Source organism: Archocentrus centrarchus, chromosome 12 (assembly GCF_007364275.1).
Source record: "Archocentrus centrarchus isolate MPI-CPG fArcCen1 chromosome 12, fArcCen1, whole genome shotgun sequence".
NCBI lineage: Eukaryota > Metazoa > Chordata > Actinopteri > Cichliformes > Cichlidae > Archocentrus > Archocentrus centrarchus.
In genome coordinates, this window is record NC_044357.1 from 18,617,128 (window position 1) to 18,633,992 (window position 16,865).

The 16,865-nt window shown below is 39.3% G+C and overlaps 1 protein-coding gene across 1 annotated transcript in view; it reads left to right on the plus strand.

The window, feature by feature from the left end:
* Positions 1-4,480: 4,480 nt before the first annotated feature.
* Positions 4,481-16,865, plus strand: part of cntfr (ciliary neurotrophic factor receptor) — a 222,741-nt gene continuing 210,356 nt past the window's right edge. Inside the window, exon 1 of the mRNA XM_030742634.1 lies at positions 4,481-4,711. The gene's annotated coding sequence lies outside the window, so the exon portion shown is untranslated. The remainder of the gene's footprint in view (positions 4,712-16,865) is intronic.

Genomic DNA, 16,865 nt, shown 5'->3' on the forward strand with positions numbered 1-16,865 from the left:
AAATAAGTTAGATACAAGATTTAAGGAATGGACACATAAAGGACTAACAGCAGTATGCAAGATAATGAAGGGAAATACACTATTAAGTTTTGAACTAATTAAAGAAAAATACTCATTAGAAACACAGGATTTCTACCGCTACCTACAGATGAGACACTTTGTAAGTGAAAAAATAAAAAGGATATCAGAATCAAGCAAACAGCTGCTGGATCTGTTTAAAAGAGCATATAATTCAAACAAAGACAGAGGTATTATTTCAGGTTTATATAAAGGGCTTAGGAACATGGAAACACATTCGACCATCTATATAAAAACAAAATGGGAAATAGAGGGAGAATTAAATATAACGGAGGAAGAATGGATAACAATCTGGGAGTACCAATGGAAATGCAGTAGCTCACTAAGTTGGAGGGAGTTTGGCTGGAAAAGCCTGATTAGATACTTTATCACACCTTACCAGAAATCTCAGTACAAAGGTAACTCTCTAGCTTGTTGGAGAAATTGTGGAAGCATGAATGCTAACCATTATCACATATTTTGGGATTGTCAGACAATTAAAATGTACTGGAAGGGAATACATAATGCAATACGAGACATTTTAGGTAGCCATCTGCCCTTGGAGAGTAAAGTTCTTTTCTTTGGACTGGTGCCCAAAGAATGGCCGAAAAGAGACAAATATCTGTTTAATATCCTACTAGTGGCTGGTAAAAAGGCTATTACCAAAAAATGGCTCACTCAGGAAAGCCCAACTTTGAATATGTGGATGGACATTATAATGGACATATACAGGATGGAGAGAATAACTGCAGAAATAAATCATAAGACAGATCTATTTGATTCACGATGGGAGAAATGGATAGACTATATAATATCACGCAGGCCGGATACTACTTTGGTTAACTTTATTTAATGCATGATTCACAAAAACAACCACCCCCTCCCCTCAAGCGTTCATGTTCTTGATAGTTCATTGTACTATTGTACCTTTTTTGTAGTTCTGTGCTTTTTGGTTTTTTTTGTTTGTTTGTTTTATGTTTGTTTTTTTAATTTTATTTTAATCCTATCATTACTTTCCCCTAAAAATGGGACATTCAGACAGATACATGCAATATGGTTGGAAATAGATGTATATTAATTTTCTGGATGCTGAATGTCAATAAAAATTTAATAAAAAAAAAAAAAAGACAGAGAGAGAGAGAGATTCTCCTCTTGTTATTTCTTGAGCTTCTCATGTTCCTTATTCCTGATTTTGCTATCCCTTGATATTGCTGTATCTATCACTATGACCTTCTTCCTCTGCTTGTCCACCACTACTCTGTTCGGTTGGTTAACCATCACCAAGTTGTCTGTCTGTATCTAAAAGTCCCACAGGATCTTAGCTTGGTCATTCTCAACCACCTTTGTGTTGTTATCCTATTTTGACCTCAGGACTTCAAGGCCATCCTCTGCACAGATGTCCCTCCATACTATGCCAGCTACTTGCTTATATCATCCCATGTTTGCCCTGCCTGCTAGCATTTTGCACCCTGCTGTTATGTGCTGGATTGTCTCAGGGATACCTCTGCACAGCCTACACCGGGGGTCACGCCTGGTGTGGTAGACCCCAGCCTCTGTCAAGCTTGTGCTCAAAGCTTGTTCCTGTGCCATGATTAGTACCTCTGTGCTGTCTGTCAGTCCAGCTTTGTCCAGCCATTGGCAGGACTTTTTTGATATTTGCCAGTTCGTCTATCAGGGGCCTGTCCTTTCACTATGGTTCCTGTTCTTATTTTGTGAAAATAAGTTGAACGTAGGGACATGTTAAACTAAGGTGTGTCAGGTAATCAGCATCACAGGTGTCTAAAAGGTGAAAAGTAGTTACTGTGCTGTGTAGTATCATGGTGTATACCACACTGAACATGGACCACAGAAAGCTTAGGAGAGAGAGCTGCCTCAGATGAGGAAGACAATTATTGACAAGCATGTTAAAGGTAAAAGCTACTAGACCATCTCCAAGCAGCCTGGTGTTCCTGTGACTGCAGCTGCACATATTATTCAGAAGTTCAAGGTCCACAAGATTGTAGCCAACATTAATGACAAATTGAAAAGACAGATGATAGGAATGGTGACCAAAGAGCCAAGAACAACTTCCAAAGAGATTAGTGGTGAACCCCAAGGTCAAGGTACATCAGTGTCAGATCACACTGATGGAAGCCAACTGAGGACACCACTGTTGAAAGCAAATCTTAAAAAAAAAATGCTAAAATGCATATTGGCAGGCCACAAAGCTTCTGGGAGAATGTCCTTTGGACAGATGAGACAAAACTGGAGCTTTTTGGCAAGTCACATCAGGTCACAGACACAAAAATGAAGCATACAAAGAAAAGAACCCTGTACCTACTGTGAAACATAGAGGAGGCTTGGTTAAGTTCTCGGGCGGCTTTGCTGCATCTGGCACAGGGTGCTTTGAATCTGTGCAGGGTACAATGAAACCTGTGTATCGTTGACCTATTTCTACTGGGGCCTTTTGGCCAGGTCATGTTTGTTAGTGAAAACTGGTTGTCAAACATTTTACCTGGTAAAATAAAGGCTTAAAAAAAAAACCTCATGATTATCAAGGCATTCTGGACCAAATGTGCTGCCTAGTGTAGGAAAGCGTTGTCACAGTTGCAGGTCCTCCAACAGAATGACTCGCAGCTAAAAACACCCAAGATTGGCTAAAAACAAAACACTGGGCTGTTCTCAAGTGGCCTTCTGTGAGCCCTGATCTAAATCTTATTGAACATCTGTGGAAGGAGTTGAAACATGCAATCTGGAGACGGCACCCTTCAAACCTGAGACACCTGGAGCAGTTTCCTCACAAGGAGTGGCCCACATACCTGTTGAAAGGTGCAGAAGTCTCATTGAGAGTTACAGAAGTCACTTGATTGCAGTGATTGCCTCAAAATGTTGTGCAACAAAATATTAATTTCAGGCTGCCATCCCATCATTTTTGTCCAGGCCAGTTTCCTTAGCTTGTTTTTTTTTTTTTTTAAATGATTCTGTTGAAGCACAATTGAAAAGCAATGTCTGATTTTCAGTACAATTTTATTTATTATTACTTTTGTCAGTTTCAAGTTATTTCAGTGATAATTGTTTTTTTTTTCTTTTCATTAACAGAAGAGTACTAACAATTTTGTTCACATCTATAGGTGCTGATTGCCCAGATTTTGTTCTTCCCATTCAGCTGATTCCTCAGGATTTGTCTTCCTCTCTGCAGGTAACTGGTGGTTGCAGCTTTCCTGGTGACCTCTTCATGGTTCCCATTTGGCTGTAGAATTTCAAGGTACTATTAGCTGTACTCAGTGTCTATAGAAACATTTTAATAGAGTAAAAGAAAACGTTTTAATTTTGTCTTCAAAAGCATCATTTAAAAAGTGGGTTGCCAGAAACAAAAGTCTTTGGATGATTTGCAGGCATTCAACAGTTTAGCCAGATTTTTAAAAAATGTTTAAACTAGTTAATACTGAGCCATTAGCTATACAAAAATAGTAATGATTCTTGTTTGTTTATTTGTTTTTGTATTCTTGTAAATATGTTTGTTTCCACTTTGAAGGTCAGCATTTGACATCTGTATTATTTGGGACGGGATCACTTTCGGAGCCGGCCTAAAGTAACCATTTAAGGAGGTGTTTTTGACACTTCCATATTAGTTTCATTTTTCCAGCCTGAAAAAGAAAAAGATTCATCACAGTCAAAGGTTCCTAGGAACAGAAGTTTGGCAGTTGAAGTTGAACATTAAAGATAAATCCTTTCGGAAACTCATCAACTATCTGTCGGTACATTTGCAGTCTGAATATTGTACTACCTCGAAATGTTAAAAGAATACTGATTGTGATATATTGCTTTGTTGCTTGTGCACTTTATCAATGTATTGCCTCCAGAATAATCTATCATCTTCTGAAGTCATACTGTCACATGAAAGCTTTAAACTTTTGAAGCTACATTTCTTTGTAGCTACTATATTTCACCCAAAACACTTCATCTGGAGTGTTTTCCATTGTTCTTCCATTGTTGTTCCTTAAGGTGTTGTAGCTGTGATGCAGTTGAATCAGCCCTGGAACAGAAGGTCAGCTTTAAAAGGTTTCCATTAGTGAAACCGTCAGTGCTTCCAGGTGTGAAGAAACCACCAGTGCAGGACAGGAAAAGTCAAAAATCACTAAATAATCGTAAAAAAAAATACATGAATTAAATGACCCTCTTTGTTTATATATATAATATAAACATCACGTATCTGTGAACATGCTTGGCGTATATCTGTGCCTGAGTGTGTACACATGCTGCGTGTGAGGGCTGTTCCTTTCATTACCGTGAGTCGTGGCTAGGGGGTGCACTGTGGACACGGTGTGTGTATGGGCAGAGAGAGAGAGAGAGAGAGAGAGCGCGTGTATCTCAGTAATGTATTCCTGCCTGTGGCTGAGCTGGTCACATGGGGAGAACAGCCTGTTTAAAACAGCCTCAGCTCGCTCAGTCAGAGCAGTGCGCGACGCAGCGACAGACGCACCCATTCTCTCTCTTCCTCTCTTCACGCACGCACGCACACACACACATGCTCATGCACGCAGACGGCAACTTTCCTCTATTGGACTGACAACACACTCGCCAGGATAGACACAGTCCCCTTACTACAGTGGAGAAGAGGATAACGAGTGACAGATCTGAAAAAAAGAAATACAGAAAAAGAAAGAGGTTCCCAGTGAGTAACCAATTTTAATTGTTATATATTGTTTAAAATTTTTGGACTTTGCTCTTCTTCAGCGTTGTCTGACCAGGACGTGACAGGGACTATGAAAGAGAAAGGGAGTTGGATAGAAGGTGCTGTGGGGGGGGAATAAGTAAATAAATAAGGAAGGAAGGATAGCCAAATACGACAGAAGAGAGCAGAGATGTGGTGCCAGTGCAACAGTGAAATAGCTCTCCATCAGTCTCTCCCTGTGTCTGTGGGATCTAATGCTGTTAATTAGCAGCATGCACTTGGAATGAGAGGAATGCCATTGCGCGGAGCTGGAGTGGGGTTTGTTTCGGACTCTTGCGCTGTATGTGTTTGTGTGTGTGTGTGTGTGTGTGTGTGTGTGTGTGTGTGTGGTGTGTGTGTGTCTTTGCATGTCATTTCTTTTTGTTTCTTGCATGCCGGCTGCATTGTGATGGTCAGTCTACTGATGTTGAGCAGATTCTCTGCGACACACGCTGCTCTGGCTGTGATTAATAGAAACCCATTGATATGCAGATGGAAGTGCATAGACCTGTCACTGCACTCCAGTGATATGAGTGATGTGTTGGTAGAAAGGGGACTGTTTTACTGCCTCCCCTTCTTCCTATCTCCTCTGTTCAACTCTCTTTGTATCCCTCTGTCCCTATCTGTCCTACTACCTCCCTGTCTCTTTCATCCTGCCTTCTCCCTTCCCTCCCGCTCATTTCTGTTGCAGCCACTGATCTCTTTCTTTGACATGCTCTCCCTCTTTGCTATCCTTTCCTGTCTCTGTTATTTCATTAACTTTTTCCCTTGTATACGGCTCGCTCTATTTATCTGTGTCGCTTCAGCTCTAAAAGGTCTTTCATTCAACTCCTTGCTTTCTGTCTCATTTCTCTCCCCCACGCTGGTATATGCTGGCATACTTATTAGATTCCTGAGTTGCGTAGAAAGAGAGAGGATCGCAGAGTTGTGAGGAGGGAATGAGGGGAGGGAAAGTGAGAAGAAAGACAGAGGAATGAAGGAGAAAGTGGAAGGAGGGGGGGGGGGGGGGGGGTAAGGAGGGGGGCACTGAAAAGGCTGACACTGGCTTGGACAATTAGCCCAGGGAGTCTGTCCTGGGGTGCTATTCTGAGAGGGGCTTTGGCCCCTGAGCCCTGGGTGCTGGGTCACGGGATGCCTTGACCCTTCCAGTCGACAGCTAGGCATGGGAGCCATTATCACGACCTGATTGATTAGCACTGAGCGGAAATCCCTTTTCTCTTCGCTCCTTGGGAGAAAAAGACCGAAGGTTTTTGTCCTTTTGCTGCTGCTGGTTTAGTATCTGCCTGTCTGAATGTTGAAAGCTCTTTTTTTTAAACTGCTGTCAGTTATGGAGGTCTGGTCTCTATGTATCTTCTCTCACCGGGCTTGTCTTCCTTACTTACTTTTTTTTTCTCCGCCACAATGTGTGTGTGTGTGTGTGGTGTGTGTGTGTGTGTGTGTGTGTGTGTGTGTGTGTGTGTGTGTGTGTGTGTGTGTGCGCATGCATGAGTGTTGGACTGGGTACAATATTTCTTTAACAAGAGAGACACACTTTGTTGAGAGGGCATCTAATATGCTGCCATCTGATTTGTTCTGATTATGCTTTCTCATGAATTTATTCACCCTTTACTTAAGCTTGTATGAGCTGTGCACCTGAAATTGATAGAGATGTTTTTAGAAGGTTTCCTGGAAGTAACGGGAAAAAAAAGATGTGAAGAAAAATATGATAAAAGACAAAAGTGGTGGGGAAACATATATGGGCATCTTGGGAAAATGAGTTCCTTTTGGTATGTTTGAGCGCATTTCTCTTGTATTCTGCCACCATCTCCATCTCATTTCTTTGTTTTGATCTTCCCGTTCCCATCTCTTACTAAATCTTGCTAGTTTTGTTCTCCCTCAACACCCCTGTCCTCAGACTGGGAGTTTAGTGGGGTGTTTAGCCCAGCTCACGGCTGATCAAAGCAGTGTGTGTCTGACTGGGCTTAGCCCAGGCGCTCCTAATGGAGTGCCGTTTTCATGCCTTGTTGGTGGTGGAGTAGGAGGGAGTGATAGGAGGTGGAGGGGGAATAGGAGGGTGTGCATATAGAAAGGTTGACAGAAAAAATTCAAGAGAGGAAAAGATAGTTAGACAGAGAATGGGTATAAATAAGAACAGCAGTGGGAAAGTGTAGAGACCTCACAATGAGTTGGGTCACCCTCAAACACTCATTTCTTTGCAAAACCAATGATGATCTGACAACAAGTATTCTTGAATTTATGCAAACAACAGCAACAGCCAATAGGAGCTCTACATAGGCTACTCTGAAAGTCACATTTAGAAACTATCTTGATGATCAGAGCAATTTTATAGTCACAGACAAAGCAGAGACATCAGATCATCAACTAATGCTTAATAACAGGCTAATAATCATTTATGCTGACTGTATGGTGGCAGAACATAAAAAAAAAAATGGAGCAGCTCATTCTGATAATCTGCTCAGTTTTGCTGTTTTTCAAGAAGAAATCTGAAATTGTCTTTTGCGTGGCCGTTTGTTTGTGCACTTGTGCATCCGTTTGCAAGGGCAGTGACCACAATGCGAGCAGGGATGCAGCTGAACCCAAGTAACCTAAGAAGCACTAAAATTACTTAAGTGAAGAAAAAAGAAAAGATTTAGAAAAAAAGCAGCAGAGAAAATTACATAAAACTTTTTAATTATTAATTTTTTAGTAGGTGATAGATATGCAGGTCTTTCACAATTCATTAGGGGGTGCACCCTTACATTTGGCCTTGTAAATAAGAACGTCACTGCCGAGCAGATGGATGATTAAAAACTTTTTCTCATGTGTTAAAAAACATTTTTATTTTCAGTGACTAAACAGCTTATAATTAACTTGAAAAACAATCAAAACTCCTCGTCACCCTTAATCGATGGACATGCAAGTCCTTAATGATTCATCAGGGGGTGCTGCAGAACCCTCAGCACCCCTACTTCTAGCCTTCTAAATAAGAATGTTGCTGCCAGGCAGATGGATGATAATGATTACCAAACAATATAGATAAAAGGTGAAAAACAAACAAACAAAAAGAAATAATAAATGATAGGTCAATGTCAAGAACACAGAAGAGCAATAAAGTTATTATGATTGACACAGAAACCAGCAAAAAGATACTGGCTCCAGAAATGGGCAGTAAGCATCTTTCCAGCCCTCAGTGGAAGGACCTAGCACCAATAGGGCATACCATTAGGCCAGCACAGAATAGCTCCCACACATGGTTTGGTTTTAGGCTGGAAGCAACACCAGACGGGGAAAGGCCTGTGTGTGTGTGTGTGTGTGTGTGTGTGTGTGTGTGTGTGTGTGTGTGGAAGAGAGAGGGCGAAAACTAGAGATAAGAAGAAGAAGAAAAAAAAGAACTGCCTGTGTGTGCCTGAGTGCATAGTAAGCATCTGTGTGTCCGTCTGTATATGCCTATATGCCAAGCAATAGACAGCCATGCACGTAAACTGTATATTGATTTTTAACAGACTGTAAAAAGCTGTCTAGACATTCGGACATTGATTCTGAAATTGAAAGTTTTACAACTTCTGTCTCTATTAAGACATTTTGGGTAGAGGAAGGGGATGGAATTTCTGAGTAGCAGAAGGGAAAAGCCTCTTTTATAACCTTGAAAAATAAGACAGCGAATGTTGCTTACATCTTATTGAGAAGTTTGTAGTGACTGGCAAGGCCAGTGGTGAAATTTTAAAGTTGACAAACTGAGAGATTTAAATGAGTTTCTGTAATTATCACCTACAACTTTGAGTAATATTTCTCAGTCTACCTCCTTTCCTTCATTTTTCCCCTCTCATCACCTCCCCACTCCAAGTTTCTTCTGCAATCTATTTACTTCTCCTTTTTTTCTTTCCATTGCTCACCCTCCCCATTTTATAGCCGATTCCTCATTGTTCTTTTCTCCCCCCCTCCTTGCTTCTCCTCTCCAAACCCCACTTTGCAATGCTGATGTTTATGTTTAACACAAAAGAAAGGTAAGGTAAAACTAGGATAATATTTCCCCTAACATACTTACTGCCTGGATAAACATCCTCCGACAGATGTCCAAGCATGGGTCTGATCAGAGGAGGGCATGGGGGCCGTAATTCTCAGTGCTGTAATGTACACAAAAGCTACAAATTGGAAGCTGGTGTGGAGAGGGCTGAACACAGAGTTGGGGAGGTACATGGAGACAGTCAAAGACTTTACTCATCATAAAAATGAGACATGTTTCTAAAGAAGAGTGGAAGAAAAAAAAGTCATCAACTTTCCTGATGGTTGTCACTCCGGCTTCCTGGAGTGACAACCACTCTTTGCCTACTGTAGATGAGAGCAGCTGTTTGGCTTGTTGTGCAGTTACTTCAACAAAGGATTATAATGTGTGCCCGGTTCTTCTCTGGTGAGAAGTCTATTTGAAAATGTGATATCAATTTCAGTATGTGTAATGTCAGGCTCATAAATCCACAATTCATACTTATCAGCTTAATAGTGCTGAATTGGGAACTCCAGAAAGTTCTTTAAATAATTTGTGAATGAAAATGCCACCTGCTGCTCATCTCATTTTTTAGGATGAAAAGTGATTAGGATACCACTAAAACTGTTATGCATGAACCTTTTCAACTAACAAGAGGGCATCACAAATCTGATCTAAATCTTTCAGTTTTTAGCTATTTAGAACTTCATCTGCTTGTGTAAATATAAAAAACAAAATGATGATGATAATTGCAATTAATAAGGGATTTTAAAGGATTTATGTTTGATAAGTGGATTTAATGCTGGGTTCAGATTTGATGAAATGCTCTCAAGCACCAGCCCAACAAGAAGAACCGTAGTAGTGAGGATAAATACGAGATTTTGGTAAGCATATTTGTGTGTACATGCACGCATCAGAGACATTTTACATGCCGCTGTGAAACAAATGCAGGCGAGAGCTTTGAATGCAGCAAGCCCCCCCCAACAGCAAAGAAGACATTAAAAAGTCAGCGCTTCTCTCTGGCAATGCACAGCTCCCACGCTTTTTCTGTCTACCCTCTCTCTCTCTTTAGTTAGATGTGCCACTTGCTGTGTGCTTTTATCTAACTGCACCTAAGGGTGTGAAAACATGACAAGATTTTGTTAAGATTTGGCCCCAATTAAGCCGCCTCACATGCATTTCAGAGATCTACATTTTACGACTGTTTCCGCTCTGCACCCTGAGCACGAAGATCTGGCTCCGGGGGGGGAGAGTCAGTGTGTAATTATTTTGGTAATCTGAAAGAACTCCTGTACTTTCTTTGTACATTTGTTAAAGGTAGAGAACATGCGGATATTGCGCTATTTTCTAATGCCATAAAGGACCGAATCAGGACCTTAAATTGTAAAAAGAGAAAAAAAAAAAAAAGTTTAAATGTTTGTTTAAAAGAAAGTCTTGTTCGTGTGTGGTTGTGATCACAAGCACACACAAACAAACTTTAAGTTTGTCTCTTTGCATGTGGCTAGACATTTTTCTAAGCTTAATCTTTTCAATATTTGTGCCCGCTCCTTTGACTTTTTGTTCTATTTGTCAAGTTGCTTGTTTCGCTGTGTTTGAGAAACAGCCTTTTTATCTGACAAGTTTTGCTAGTGGGTCAGTGTGTGTGACATTGTGCGTATCTGCTTGGCTCTGCTGTATTTTCATCCTAAGATAACTCTCTATTCACCCTCTGTGGCATTCTTGCAGCCCTGGCGATGGGAGAGTTTGCCTCCTAACTTTCTGATCAAAGCATGTGAGGGATAAAAGGAGGAAAATGGAGAAACAATAAAAAAGCAGAATTTTATGAATATGTATCGCTTACCCACTCAACGCAAGCCCCCAACTTTCTAGACACATGTACACATGCAAACACAAACAAAAGCTGCATTTTGCAGGAGGCATCTTATATAAATGCAACTTGAGTATAAACTGTTGGCAGCAATGTGCCTTAAGGCAACTGTATACAGTAATGTAGTACAATATGTAAGTTATGTAGTAGTATATGATGTGGGAGAATCATAATGGGGGCAGTGTATGTGTGCTGTGTCGTCTGTCCACTGATGTTTCTCTACTGTGAGTTTAACTGCTCAATCTTATTGACTGACCTGCTATATTTATATTTTCCCTACAGCTACATTGTTTCCTCCTTACATATTTAAGATAAAAAAAATCATTAAAAAATTCACAGGACATAACAGAATAGTTGGAGAATCTCATCCATTTTGCCTTGTGAAAATTCAGAGGGTTATAACCTGTTCTCATCAGGTAACTGAAAGTTTTGCCTGTTTCACTCTATTTTTTCATGTTACTTTGTTTTAGCTGGTTATTTACAAGCTCCACAAATAGCACTTTTTAAACATGCATTAAGTTACTTTTATTTTCATTAAAGGCATTTTTTTTAATGTTCAGCAACCAAACGGCTTAAAACTAACTTTAAAAAAAAAAAAAGGAACTTCTCTGACTCTCCTTGTGTGCAAATAGAAAGGGTCAAGAGAGGAAAACATAGTTCGACAGACAGGAAGAGAATGGGTATAAATAAGAACAGCAGTGAGAATGTGTTTCATGTAGGGGCTGCTGTAGGGATCTCATTACGAGTTGGGTCACCTTCAAACACTTATTTCTTTGCAAAACCAATGAAGATCTGATAACAAGCATTCTACAATTCACGCAAACAACAGCAATAGCCAAGAGGAGCTCTGCAAAGGCTGTTCTGAAAGTCACATTTAGAAACTATCTTGATGATCAGAGCAATGTTATAGTCACAGGAAAAGCAGAGACATCAGATCATCAACTAACCCTTAATAACAGGCTAATAATCATTTATGCTGACTGTATGGCAGCAGAACATAAAAAAAAAACTGATCTCATCTGTTGTTGATACTACAGAATTAAATGTAAATTTCATTGTGCCATTAAGATCCAGTTGTTAGCTTGATTAAATATTAGCCTTCTGCTCTCTTGCCAGCAAAGAAAGGGTCAACATATTTACGCTGTCATCATGAGTGCTGCAGGAGCAGCTTGCTGATTCTGATAATCTGCTCAGTTTTGCTGTTTTTTTCAAGATTAATGAAGAAATCTGAAATTCTCTTTTGCATGCTTATTTTCTTATTCAGTTGCACGTCTGTTTGCAAGGGCAGCGACTACAATGCGAGCAGGGACACAGCTGAACCCAAGTAACCTAAGAACCATTAAAATTACTTCAATGGAAAAAAAAAAAAGAAATAAAGAACAGAATTAGTAATTAGAACAGAGAAAATCAAATACAACTTTGTAATTATTATTTTTTCAGTAGTTGATAGATATGCAGGTCATTCACAGTTCACCAGGGGGTGCACCCTTTCTTCTGGCCTTTGCCAAGCAGATGGATGATAATAAACTGTTTTTGTTTTTTTTTCGTGTGTTAAAAATGTTTTTATTTTCAGTGACCGAATGGCTTATAATTAACTTAAAAACAATAAAAACTCCTCATCACCCCTAACAGCCGACGGAATGACTTCTATATGAAGGATTGAAAAACCAAATTTTCTTCAGATATTGAATATTGATATATGAATATGATATTTTGGGTGATGCAAGCTTGCACAAAGTGAGCAAGCATGAACTGTGTGCAAACATGAGGAGCACTGCAATCTACTTAAAAGCTGCATGTGTCATTAGCTACAGTAGTGTTCTGAGGTTACACAGAGCTCCTATAAACCGATTGGGGATGCATTTATGATCGGTATAATAGAACATTAAAACAGCATTAGCCTACATACAGTCTGAAATTATTCCTGTTTGTACCTGTGTTTTTGGAAGAAATGCTTTACTACTACTACTGTGTACCTGGCATTATTATTTATTTCAAACCAAAAGAAAAAAAATACACCAGTCTGCAAAGATCATTTAAATACATACATGCATATTATATCAAAATCTACGTAGCAACGTGGCCAACACAAAGCAGAGGCAGGGGATGGAAATTTGATCATTCTCGTTGTGAAATGACCGTTTTTTTATCTTCAGTGCACTTGAGCAAACCTGTCAGTTGAAGAAGTGAGACACAGAGACATCAGCTGTAAGTAATAGGAGACCAGGTTGTGGTTACTTCTTAAGGGAAAGATAAAGTCAAGAGAAGTAAGAGGGAAAGTTGAGTTCAGGAAAAGGCAAAAAATGCTCTCACCTGAGGCAGAATAGGGAAATTCAAGACACAGCCAAGATTAAGCCTTGGGATAGTTACAAGTGTGTCTTCTTGAGGGAGAGATAAAAACAGACAAAGAGAACTATAATGAAAAGTCAAGAGGAGAGGAGGAGGCTAACAACAGAAGTGATTTTGTTCAGAGGGGTGGATGGAGAAAAGTATAAGCACAAGAGATTCACTTATGGAGCAGAAGACATTTTTATAGACTGATACCATCAGCCATGATTGGAACTTGAGGGAAAGTAGCTGAAGAGAGAAAGTGAGCAGAGGCTAACATCAAGTGTGATTGTGGTCAAACATTGGAGGAAGACTGGTAGCAACTGGAGGGGGTGTGGAGGTTTGGGGGAAGGGGATAAAGGTTAGGCAAGACCATCAACAGACATGACTGTGATGGGTGTAAACCGTGAAAAGACCGGAGAAACAACTGGGTAAAAGGGAAAAAGAGGATGGTGAGCACATTGAATGCTAACACCATTGTGGCCAGTTGCAGGATTGAGGTCAGAGAAAAGGAAGAGCTGCAAAGATTAGAGAAAATGAAAGGGGTCGTGCCGGAGTTGAGGTGATTCTTGGAGTTAAGATGTGACAGTGGCGGTATAGCTGGGAATTTAAATTCTCAGTGAAGGGTGAGCAAGAATAAATGCAGAAGGAGGGTGCAGTTTAAGTAGACTATATGTTTTCACAGAAGTACTGTTTCAATCACTTGAACTTGGTGTTTTCAAACACCAAGTTCAAGTGATTGAAGTTAAGGTTTTTGTAAGCTTATACTGTGTATGTGCGTATGTATACAAAATATGAGATGATTTTTTTCAACACTCATCCCTATATGCTTTCACTATTGTTTCTGTCTTTTTAATGGCAGCGCCTCTAGAAGGGGGACAGCATGGCCACAGTTCACCTATCTCCCCATGTTTGTTCTGTTTGTCTTCTTGGATGGGTGTTCTGTTAACTGTATCTCATCATCAAACATGTCAAAGTGCAGGGATGTGGTTAAAGACAAGGCAAGTGCATAAAATGCAACATGTGACTGTGTGTTAGAATGTGGAACACACTTTAAGTTACAAAAATACTATAGCTTATTGTCATTTATTTATTCTCTCTCTCTCTCTCTCTCTCTCTCTCTCTCTATATATATATATATATATATATATATATATATATATATATATATATATATATATATATATATATATATATATTTATATTCAGGTCTCCTCTCATAGTACATGAGCAGTGGGATGCTAAAACAGTGCCTTCCTCATTTATTTTAATTTTTACTGACATCCCCACCTCTGTGTGTAGAAACTATCTGCCACATTATTAATAATGCACTAAGTTCAAAATGCATGAATTCCCAATCAGCTGGGATATTAGCACCACGGCCCTCACTTTATAATGTCTTCATCCTTGTTTTAGGATATTTATTTATTTATTTATTCCTCAGTCTTAGCAGTGAAATATGTGAGAAAGCGGGTTGCTGAAAGGCTCGGGACTCTGGCTTTTGCACCATTGGCGTCAGATATGTATGCACAGTTTTCTGTCCATCCAATGTTTTTGTCCACTCAAATGAATGACTTTCCATCTCTTTCAATATCTGTCCATAAATTTGTCTATGGTGTGTGTGTATGTGTGTGTGTGCATGTGTGAGTGAGTGAGTGAGTGCCTCTCTGAGCCGGGGGCTTTTAATCTATTAAAGCCTGATCCTTAAACACTAATCAATGTACCCTTTTATATTTCCATTACAGTGCAGAGGGAAAGGGATAAATAAAGCATGACAGTGTAGCTCAGTAGTGGCCACATAACACTGAAAAGTTCCAGCTGCTGTCCATGCACAAAGAGAGGTTTGAACTATTTAAACAGGGTCATTCTATTTTAATATATTTTTTTAAATCTAATCTAGAAATCTATGATGATGTTTAAGGTTAGGAGATTGGAGTAATATGGTTAATTGTATCTTATTTTGCAGTTAAAGGAAATTGGGCTGTAAAGTGATGGTAGCAATGTTTAAATGTGCAATGTTTAAATATGTTTTATTGTATCAGTTAACTTGGTGATCATGTTTTTTTTTATTTTCATATCCATGTCTTCATTTTTATCTGAAGGTTGAAAGGATGCAGTCAAAGCACTTTAACATTTGTAAAAGTCACCATAATTTATATTGTGTGCACTTGAGAAACTCTTCTTTTTGCACACCGTGTTGTATTCTCATGTCACGGGCCTCCTGCCTTTCTTTTTCTTGTTTAAATGTAGTTCTCCTTGCTCACAGTATTGCATCACGTTTTTCCTCTAGATCATGTTTAACAAGTGATATATGCACTGTAGCTTTCAGCTGTCAAGCTATGCAGCTGACAATGCACATCACAGTTGTAGGGGTGATTTACAGCAAATGTCTGCAGTCCAAACACATACTTGCCTAACCCCCCCCCCCCCCTTCTCCCATTTAAAGTTACTAAACTGACAGTATTTGCCTCTTCTCAGAGCACACTTTATTAGCTATGTCTGCTTATGCACATGTCCCTCATCCCCAATTAATTTAGTATACTTAAGTGGCACATTTGCATCAGACTGCTTGCCTTTGGAGTATAGTTTATTAGTGCTGTCTGTGTAATCCACACCAACACCCCACAACCCCATCCCCAAGAACCATGCACACGCAGACATTTATTTTAGCATGCTTAGCCAACAGTATTTTCTCTGCTGGAGTGTACGTGTGTGTTTTTCTGTTCCACTGTGGTAGTTTATTAGCAATGTCTCCTTTGATAGTTAGTGTGCACGCTTGATTATGGCTGAAAGGGAGTGGGCTGGGCACTTGGCCGGAGAGGAAGTCTGCCTAATGATATTAACAACATCCTTTATTGGGTAGCTACTGCAGGCAGCGAGAGAAGGGAGTAAATGGAAGAGGGAGGGAAGGAGGTTGATTAAAGTGAGAAAAGTGGGGTCTCAGAAAAAGAAAGGAAAATAAGGGAGAGAAACTTTAGGGTGAATCACAGACAGAGTTTGGAGGGGAGTGGGTTTTACCTTTTTCTGCAGATTAGTCAGAAGAAATATGAGGAGATTTAACCATCAAAAAACACTATTATGAGAGGGATATTCTCTCTAAAAGAGTGTCTGCCCAAACACTACAATGACAGATATTTTCATCTGCTTTTAATGATACAGCTCTGACAGTCCCTCCTTCCTCCTCTAATAGATTTGCAATCATATCCCAAATTGCTTGGCAACCCTGTCAGTTTCTATCACTGAAGTTCACAAGGGATTAATTGTTTGCAACAACTCGGCAGGTTAAAAAAACCAACAACAAAAAAAACAAAGGTAAGTGGAAGTTGTTGTCATGATGACTTAATCATTCTAATTGATTTAAAATTAAAAGTAGCATTTATTTGTCAGCTAGAAATTTGTATCTGCTAATATAACTTAACTATTAGATATCATTAAAAGTTCACAGTTGGGATTGTTAGGTTTAGTATCAAAACATTGTGCGGTAATATTATTTTTGTTGTGCTTTGTTAATCATTTTAACATTCAGTTAAAAAAAAACAGCATATTATAAATTGTGAATGATTTATTTATTTATTGGGCTATTACTGAGACAGGTTTCCTTAAACTCGGTAGCAGAGTTTTCATAAAAGCTTCTGAGTAGACACACTTTATACCACTGCAAAAAACATGCAAAACTTATGAAAATGAATACATTGCAAAATGCAGTGTCTGAACACGTGCACAAAAAATAATAACAAAAAAATGAATATTGTTTACTCTAATTTTAAAACAACATTCAAACCAGGAAGGAGGGTTATTTACATGACCAGTTTATGTCTTGTTTGTATTATTGAAAGACATCAACGGACACAAAATGAGATAGTGGATAGAAATGAAATGAATATTAAGTACGGAGGAAAGTGACCATACAACTTTGGTCAAAAGAAGGCTTACCGCTTCATTAAACACAGAGACAGACT